A 9,205-nucleotide genomic window follows, 5' to 3' on the forward strand; every position below is an offset into this window, starting at 1 on the left:
GAGATTTAAGCCACCGGGTCCGAGACGCGAACCGCGGTCGACTACGTGGGAGTCCAGCGACATAGCCATTATGCTAACTGCTGGTTCCCATTATTTGACTTTTTTTATCTAGCCTTCCTACTGTGTAGGAAGTGGTATCTTTCTCATTGTGGTTTTTATTTATTTCCTTGATGACTAAAGACATTTAATACTCTTTTATAATTTTTATAATCTTTGGAGAAATAACTCAAGTCTTTTGCTTCCTCTTTTTTTTTTTTAATTTCCAGAGTGCATGTGCTTGTGAGAGAAAGTGGGAGAAGGAGAAAGAACCCCCAGGGTGGGGTGTGGTCATGTTGCAATCCCTTCTCCATCCCACCATCCTGTCAGTAATTTGGGAATGCACCTGCACCTGCCATGTTTTTCAAGCTGTTAGGGCTGGGATTCAAACTCTGGTCAGCCTGTGGGAACTGGCTTCCTTAACCACTAGGCTATGGAACTGGACCTGCTTGTTTTTTAATTATGTTGTCTTTTGAGTTAATAAGAGTTCTTTTATAGCTTTTAGACATAAGTCCCTTACTTGATATGATTTGTAAACATTTTAAATTATTTTTTTGGTGTTTTTTCACCTTCTTGATGTGTCTTCTGTTGCACAAAAGTTAGTATCGATGAAGTCCAGTTTAACTATTTATTTTCGCCAGGAGTTTTATAGTTTTGGCTTTTACAGTTAGGTTTTTGGTCGATTTGAGTTGATTTCTTTAAATATATATCATATGTGATATCTGAGTTAATTTTATTAGATATTGAATTTTATTTATTATTATTTAATTTGACCAGAGAGAAAGAGGGAAAGTAAGAATGCAAGCTGCCAGGTTTGAGACTCAAAACTGAAGTTGGCCATGTGGAAGTCCAGTGCCCTCAACCTCCTTGCCACCTGCTGGCCCGTGTTTTTTCTTTTTAATTAAAATTACTTAATTTTATTAATAATTATTTTAATTCATCAGAGAGAGAGGGAGAGGGAAAATAAGAAAGCAAGTCACCAGGTTCGGGACGCTAACTTTGGTTGGCCATGTGAGAGTCCTGCACCTTAACCACCAGGCCCCTATTGGCCCCATCGTGTGTATTTCAAGCCACTGGGAACAGGATTTGTACCGTAGTTGGCCATGTGGAGTCTAGCTTCCAGGGCACAGGATTTAAGCACTGCACTACTGGGGTGGGCCCATGGATCTCTTTTTGTTTACTCTGTTTAGAGTTCAGTGAGCTACTTTGATTTGTAAATTACAGTTTTTCTTCAGATTTGGAAAGCTTTCAGGCTTTTATTTCTTCAGTATTTCCCTCTTTTGGTGATTTCATTATTCCTAAGTTGGGATACTTACAGATATCTTAAGGTTGTCTAAGACTATTCTAATTTGTCTTCATTCATTCTCTGTTCTTCAAATGATATACTCTTTTCTTTTTAGGTTTTTGTTACAGGATGTGTGCAGTTGCCAGAGAGAGACAGAGAGAAACAGAGAAGGGGAAGTGAGAAATCCTAGAGGGATGGCCACACCGTAATCCCTTATCCTCTTGGACTTTGGGGCACACATGCACATGTGCTGATTGTGATTTTCAAGCTGCCAGGTCTGGGATTTAAATCACATTGGTCCATGTGGATCTAGCACCTTAACCACTATGGTACCTGCTGGTCCCATTTTTTTTTTTAAGAATTATCTATTTAATTTTTATTCATCCATTTATTTTCATTTGACCAGAGAGAGACACAGAAAGGGAGGAAAAGTGAGAAAGCACTCCATCAGGTCTAAGACTCAAACCACGGTTGGTTGTGTGGAAATGTCCAGTGCCTTAATCACCACGCCACCTGCTGGCCCTTTTGGCCCCATATTATATACTCTTTTATCCGTGTACAAATTCACTGATTATTTCCTTTGTCAGTATACATCTACTGTTGATTCTCTGTAGTGAGTTTTTTCATTTCAGTTATTATACATTCTTTTTAAAGTTTTTTTTTTTTTATTCATGAGAGGTTTTTGCTATAGGGCATATGCATTTGACAGAAAGACAGAGAGAGAGAGAGACAGAGAACGAGAAATCACCCCCGGGGGGATGGCCACGCTGCAATCCCTCCTCCTCCATTCTCCTTTCAGGATCTTGGGGCACACGTGCACATGCGCCTGGTGTGAGTTTAAGCCACTGGGTCTGGGACTTGACCCGTTGTCTGCTACATGGGAGTCCAGCAACATAGCCATTACGCCAACTGCTGGTCCCTAAATAATTATTTTTATTTTAAATTTATTTCTTGTGATTATCTTCCAGTTTGATCAGAGACAGCCAGACAGAGAAGGAAAGTAAGAAAGCAAGCCTCCAGGTCTGGGACTTGAACAGAGGTCAGCCATGTGGGAGTCCAGTGTCTTTAACCACTACGCCACCTGCTGACCCCTCAGTTATTAAACATTTTAGCTCTAAGATATATATTTACTTAAGTTATATTTATTGATGATTCTTTTGTTTGATAAAGCAGTGGTTTATATATTTATTTATTTTAGGTTTTGCCATAGAGCCTGTCTGCTTGCCACAGAGGGACAGTGAAAGGGAAAGTGAGAAATCACCCCTGAGGGTGGATGGCTGTGCCACAGTACTTTCTCATCCTGGGATTTGGGGCATGCATGCACACACTCCTGGCATGATTTTTAAGCTGTCATATCTGGGACTTGAACTGTGGTCGGCCATGTGGGAGTTCAGCACCTTAGCTACTAGGCGACTTGCATGCTCTTTAGTAAGCCTTTTTAACCTTACTCCCACAAAATCTGATAAAAGTCATACCAAGTTAAGATAGATTCATTTACTATTAAAGATATAAAAGTACTAAATAAGATATTAGTAACTGTCAACATAGTAGTGATTCAGACATACAATACGTTATTATTTGGGTTTGTTTCTCAAATGCAAAGATGGTTCAGTCAGAAATCTAGCAATATTATCAGTATAAAACATTAGAAATGAAATCTGTATGCAAATAACGTGATTATATTCTTAGAAAAGTGGGACCAGCAGATGGCATACTGATGATGTCTCTGGACTTCCACATGACCAACGATAGTTTGAGTCCTGGACTAGACTGGGTGGCTTGAAAACCATGCCAGGGAACCCAGCAGGTTGTTAAGGTGCTAGACACACGCCCACATGGCTGACCACGGTTTGAGTTCCAGACCTGGTGGCTGCTTTCTCTCTCTCTCTCTCTGTGTGTGTCTCTCTCTCATCAAACTAAAAAATAAGTGAATGAATAAATAAAATAAATAATTAAAAAAAATCATGCCAGGTGTGCGTGCACGTGTGCCCGAGATCCCTGGAGTGGAAGGGATTGCAGTGTGGCCATACCCTCTGGGAAGTGATTTCTTACTGTCTTTGTCTCTCTGGCATGCGTACTAAGGCTAAAACTACTCAAAGGAAAAAAAAAAAGCGCTGAATGATTGCAGCAATTTTTTTTTTTTTTTTTGAGAGGTTTTTCCTATAGGACGCATGCGCTCGCCAGAAAGATAGAGACAGAAACAGAAAGCGAGAAATCACCCCCCCACCAGGAGGGATGGTCACGCTGCAATCCCTTCTCCTCCATTCTCCTCTCAGGCTCTTGGGTGCGCACGCACATGCGCCCGGAGTGAGTTTAATCCACTGGGTCCGGGACTCGAACTGCAGTCAACTATATGGGAGTCCAATGACATAGCCATGATGCCATCTGCTGGTCTCGCAGCAAACTGTTAAAAAATTAATAGACCGTTGTAAAGGGTGGGATTCAAGATAATATACGGAAAGTAATGGTTTCTCTTCATCTTAGTTTAATAATAACCAATTAAAAATGTAATTGGTGGGGCCGGCAGGTGGAGTGGTGGTTGAGGCGCTGGACTCCCACATGGCTGACCACGGTTCAAGTCCTGGACCTGGAGGCTTGCTTTCTCACTCTCCCTTTCTGTCTGTCTCTCTCTGGTCAAAATTGAAGAATAATGATAATAATAAATATAATTAAAAATAAATAAATCTTTAAAAAAATATAAATGGTGAGGTTCTGACATTAACTGTGTAATGTATGGAATAACCAAGAATATAAACTTAGGGGAAAAAGGTTGAGATCTTTATGAGCTACAAACATTCCAAAGATATGAAACAAAGTCTTGATGAGTGCAAAAACACACTATGTCCTTAGATGGGATATCTAATTGCAAAACAAGCATCCACCTTGGTTGCCTAGTGGTTAAAGGATCCAGATCCTACATGGCTGATGATTGTTCGAATCCTGGCCCTGATGGTTTAAAAAATACATCCAGCAGGTATGTGTGCAAGCCCAACATTCTAACAGGATGGGCAAATGGAGGAGAGAGCACCCCACATTCGGCGTGCTTTCTCCATTTGTCTCTGTCTCATAAGCAAATATGTCCCCTGACAAATTAAAAACAAAAAAACAAAAAAACAGGGAAAACCAGTTTTCCCCAAATTAATGCAGACAGTGCAATTCTGTTAAAAATCTAGATTGGGAAGGGGGACTTAATAAAATTATTTTGAAGTTTCACATTACAAAATAAAGTCTTGGCAATAGCCAAGGAGATTACAAAAAGGGCAGTAATGAGTGCAGAGGCTTGCTTTAGCAGATATTCAAGCTTATTACATGGAACCAGCAGATGGCTACACCGCTGAACTCCCACGTAGTCGACTGCAGTTCTAGTCCTTGACCCGGTGGCTTAAACTCAGGCTGGGCACGTGTGCATGCATGCCCAAGATCCCGAGAGAAGAATGGAGAAGGGACTGAGGTGTGGCCGTCCTGTCCCCCCGAGGGCTGATTTCTCACTTTCTGTCTCTGTCTTTCTGGCAAGCATCCTATATAGCAAAACAAACAAAAAAAACTCTCCAAAAATAAAATAAAATAAAATAAAGCTTATTACAAAACTTACACCATTAAAACAGTAGAACTAGAATAGAGTCTAGCAAAGGATCTTAGTATATTTCAGAACTTAATGTTTGTTAAAGTTAGTACAGGTCCTATCTGTGAAACCTCAGGGCCCGTGTTTCTTTTCTTTCTTTAAGAGATTTTTGCTATAGGGTGCATGCACTTATGGAGAGACAGAAAGTGAGAAGTTAACCCTTAGGGGGATGGCCACATTGCAGTCCCCTCTTCTCTTCTCTTCTTGGGATCTTGGACAAACACCTGGGATGCAAACTGTGGTCAACTACATGGGAGTCCAGTGATCTAACCATTGTGCCATCTGCTGGTCCCAGAGCCCAATGTTTCTTAATTTGGGGGTTTTGGAAAGAGTATAGGTGGTGGTGCAGAGGCAAAATGTGTTGCCTTGCAAGACAGATCTGAGTGGGAAGGTTCCAGGTTTGCATCGAGACCTCCGAGTTTGCCAGGCACAAGGCATTCCCATGATCCAGGGCTGGGTGTGAGTTGGGCGTGGATCTTGGTGTCAAACCCTGTCATGAGTACTATGTCTCTATTTCTCTCACTCATAGAACAAATAGACTTTAAAAAAATAAGTATGGCATAATCACTAACCTCATGTTTTATAGCTGAATCATCAATAATTCTAAAAGTGTCTTGGATAAGTGTAATAAGTAAAGGCAGTGTATTCGACTGACCCTGGACCCTAGTGGTTAAGGAAGCCGGATCCCACATGGCCGGCCGTGGTCGGAATCCCAGCCCCAGAGACTTGAAAAATACTTTGAGTGTGTGAATATGTGCTCAAGATTCCCATGAGATAAAATGAGGACGGGACTGAGGCCCTGACCATGCCCCATGGAGGAAAGTCCTTTTTCTTTGCCTCTCTCTGTCTCTGTCTTTCTCTGGCAGGTACACGTACCCTCTGGCAGTTAAAAAAAAAAAAAAAAAGAACTGGGATAAAATTGTAATGTCAACTCCTGCTTTGCTGAGTTTTGGGGGAAATGACTTTCCAGAGCCTTTTGGGTTTCAGACTTAGAAAGGATCGTCAGACCAGCATGTCATTTTGGTAGGGAAATTATGGTTTATTTTATAGATTTCTGGAAAAGAAAGATCCCTACCTCCTCTTACCTGTACTAAGTTCCAGGAAATTTTAATTTTTTAAGATTTATTTATTTAATTCCATTTATTATCATTTTAAAAAATTTTTACCGGAAAGAGAAACAGAAAGGGAAAGGGAGAAAGCCAGCCACTAGGTCTGTGATTTGAACCACAGTCGGCCATGTGGGGATCCAGTGCTTTTAACTACCACACCACCTTCCAGCCCTAATTCCAGGAAATTAAAATTAAAAAAAAAAAAAGGCAAAACACCATGAGAAAAAAATGTAATTTATTTATCTTGAGGTTAAATTGAGACTTCGTGAGGGGACCAGCAGTTGGTGTAATGGCTATGTCGCTGGACTCCCATGTAGTTGACCACAGTTTGAGTCCTGGACCCGGTGGCTTAAACTCATGCTGGGTGTGTGTGCATGCGTGCCCAAGATCTCGAGAGGAGAATGGAGGAGAAGGGATTGCAGCATGGCCATCCCCCCAGAGGGTGACATCTCGCTTTCTGTCTCTGTCTGTCTCTGTCTTTCTGGCGAGCACACGTGCCCTAGAGCAAAAATCTCTCCAAAAAGAAAAGGCACCTTCCTGAGAAAGCCAGGAAACCCAGAGGCCAAATAGGAGGGAAACACAGAGAAACACTGGGTAGGTGGCCCAGTGTGCATATCAGAGGGTGGTGGCACAGAGGTCGCGGCTTTTTAAATTGTCTTTTCCTCTCTGATCTGACAGCAAAAATCTCCGAGAGTGATAAAACATCCAGTACTGAAGGGGAGGCAGGGGGACCAGTTCAGTGTTCTCAGTTGCCAGAGGGGGCGAGTGCTGGCAATTGGGAGAGACAGCAAGCACCCCGCCAGTGGAGCATGGTCACGCTGCAGTCACTTCTCCATTTTTCCATTTGTTTCAGGGCTTCGGGAATGCATGCACATGCGCCCTGGTGGTTTTTCCTAGCTGGCAGGGCTGGAATTTTAATGGTAGTTGGCCATATGGGATCTGGCTCTTTACAGGCCCCAGTTCATTGTTTTAATACGAGTGGCACAACTAACAACTTTTTTTTTTTTTTTAATAATTTTTAAAAACTATTTTATGGGGGGACCAGCAGTTAGTGTAATGGCTATGTCACTGGACTCCCACGTAGTCCACCGCAGTTTGAGTCCCGGACCTGGTGGCTTAAACTCATGCTGGGTGCGTGTGCGTGCGTGCCGATGAGCCCGAGAGGAAAATGGAGAAGGGACTGTGGCGTGGCCATCCCCCCTGGGGGGCGATTTCTCTCTTTCTGTCTCTCTGGTGAGCGCACGCGCCTATAGCAAAAACCTCTCCATTAAAAAAAAACAAAACAACTATTTTATGTAACTTTATTTATTTACTTATTTTAATTTGACCAGAGAGGAGAAAGAGAGGAAAAGTGAGAAAGCCAGTCAGGTCCAGAACTTAACGTACGGTCAGCCATGTGGACCCTTAACCACCAGGCCACCTGCTGGCCCCACAACTTGCAAGTTTTTGGCAAAGTACTCCTGTACTATCTCTTTGGGGAACCTATTTGATTAGAGTGAAAAGCACTATCAGGGTCCGGCAGGCGGGCATGATCATGGTTTGAGTGCTGGACCTGGCAACCTGCTCTATCTGTCTTGCTCTGACCCTCTCTGGTCAGAATAAAATAAATAAATAAAAATTAGTATTTTTTTTTCTAAAATTAAACGCACTTGTATGGGAGTACTTGACTTTATTCTGGTGTTTGGTTTTTGAGTATCTGGAAACGATGTAAATGCGGGTCAGCTGGGAGAAGCTGTGGCGTGTCCTCTGGGCGCTTACAGAGAGTAGGATAATGTGTTGGGAAGTGAGAAAGCAGTGCCAGGAAAATGGTGTATCTTTTGTTTGTTTGTTTTTTAATGAACATGTCTGTTGTTATCTCCCCTCAGTAGTAGAGAACAATGTATACAGGAAAAAAAGTAAACTTCCATCACTGCATCCACTGTGCATGCATGTTTCTAATTAAATTTAAGGTAGGTTTCAGGGAGGGCGGTCACCACAACACATTTTTCCTTTTAATACCTTCTATCAAACTGCACCTTCCCCCCCCAAAAAAACAACAACAACAACAAAAAACACCTATGTAAGACTCTCCAGAGAAAGGTGTCTTTTCAACCTTGCTGTTCCAGGGTATAAATAATTCTTGGACCTTGGGATCCTATGGGTTTCCCTTTTTTTTTTTTTTTTTTTTTTTTAAAGGTTTTTGCCTTAGGGTGTATGTGCTCCCTGGAGAGAGACAGAGGGAAAGAAAGGAAGGAGTGGATGGCCACACTGTAGTCCCTTCTCCATTCCCCTCTCGGGATTTTAGGCAGTCCTGCACGTGTGCATAGCATGATTTTTAAGGGCCATGGACCACATGGGATCCAACACCCTAACCACTATGCCACCTGCTGGCCCCCAACCCTGCTTTTTCGCAGTATGTCCTATGAAATAATCTAGAGTTCCTTATCAGGACAGTTGGCTCCTTGTTTATGGGTTGTGTGTGACTTGTAGGATTCTCGATTTTTTTTCTTTTTAACGTGACAGAGGGTGTGTGCGCTTGACAGAGAGAAAGAGTGGAAAGTGAGAAAGCATCCTCCCCATGGGGAGTGGGCACGAACACACAGGCACCTGGCATGTTTTCAAGCCACTGGTCTTGAGACTCAAACTGGGCAGTCAGCCATATGGTGGTATCCAGCCATCTCCACCACCACGCCACTGGCTGCTCCCAGGGCTTGTCAGTCTCTTAATTTGCTGCTTATACTTTGTGTGTGTTTGTTTTTATGCTTTTGTTATTCGGCATGTGTGCTCATCAGAGGGTGAGGGAGGGAAAGTGAGAAAGCATTCCCTGGGGGGGGGGGTGGTCACTTCTCAATCCCTTGTCTTCTGGGCTCATCTTGGAATTTGGGCTCCTAGCACATGTGCCTGGCCCGATTTTCAGGCGCCCTGGCAGCTAGCCACATGGCACCTGCTAGCCCCAGCTGCTTTCAGTTTTTAAGTAAGTAAATTAGATTTGTGGGAAACCCTATAAAGATACCTGTGTATGTGATATAATCAAGCAAGCAGCAGAATGGAGCATTTGGGCACAAAATTGGGTCGTGGTTGCATGCTCTGGCCCTACGCCTGAACTGGAGGTATAATTAACAGCCCTTCACAGCCTGGTCAAGTCGCTGGTGGGGCTGGGGTCTGGGTGGATCT

General features: G+C 42.8%; 1 protein-coding gene across 1 annotated transcript in view; it reads left to right on the forward strand.

Moving 5' to 3' along the window:
* The window catches only part of AKAP8L (A-kinase anchoring protein 8 like), a gene marked incomplete at its 3' end in the record, with an annotated part of 37,196 nt that overhangs the window by 27,503 nt on the left and 488 nt on the right, over window positions 1–9,205 (forward strand).

Source organism: Tupaia chinensis, unplaced genomic scaffold (genome assembly GCF_000334495.1).
Source record: "Tupaia chinensis unplaced genomic scaffold, TupChi_1.0 Scaffold139785_1, whole genome shotgun sequence".
NCBI classification, from domain to species: domain Eukaryota; kingdom Metazoa; phylum Chordata; class Mammalia; order Scandentia; family Tupaiidae; genus Tupaia; species Tupaia belangeri.